Here is a 280-nt window from a genome sequence, read left to right as displayed (position 1 = left end):
AACTACTTGGGATGAAATACACAACGCATATTGTGCCGAAGTCCGAGCAGACGAGGACGACCACAATGGGCCAACTCATCGACTGACCTCGGTACAAGCCGAATCCAGAAAAGATCGAAGAAATGATTTCAGGAGAGACCTCATAGCTCCACGACCCAACAGGGAACGACAACTACCATATGTCAGAGCCGTCATCACATCCTCTCAGCGCCACGAAGAGGGCCCATCCCGACCAAGGCCAGGGACTCACCGGAATGAAAGAGGTATGCCCCCTATTATC

The sequence above is a fragment of the Nicotiana attenuata genome, chromosome 3, assembly GCF_001879085.1.
Source record: "Nicotiana attenuata strain UT chromosome 3, NIATTr2, whole genome shotgun sequence".
NCBI classification, from domain to species: domain Eukaryota; kingdom Viridiplantae; phylum Streptophyta; class Magnoliopsida; order Solanales; family Solanaceae; genus Nicotiana; species Nicotiana attenuata.
The sequence above is the reverse complement of the archived record's forward strand: the minus strand, read 5'-3'. Positions refer to the sequence as shown.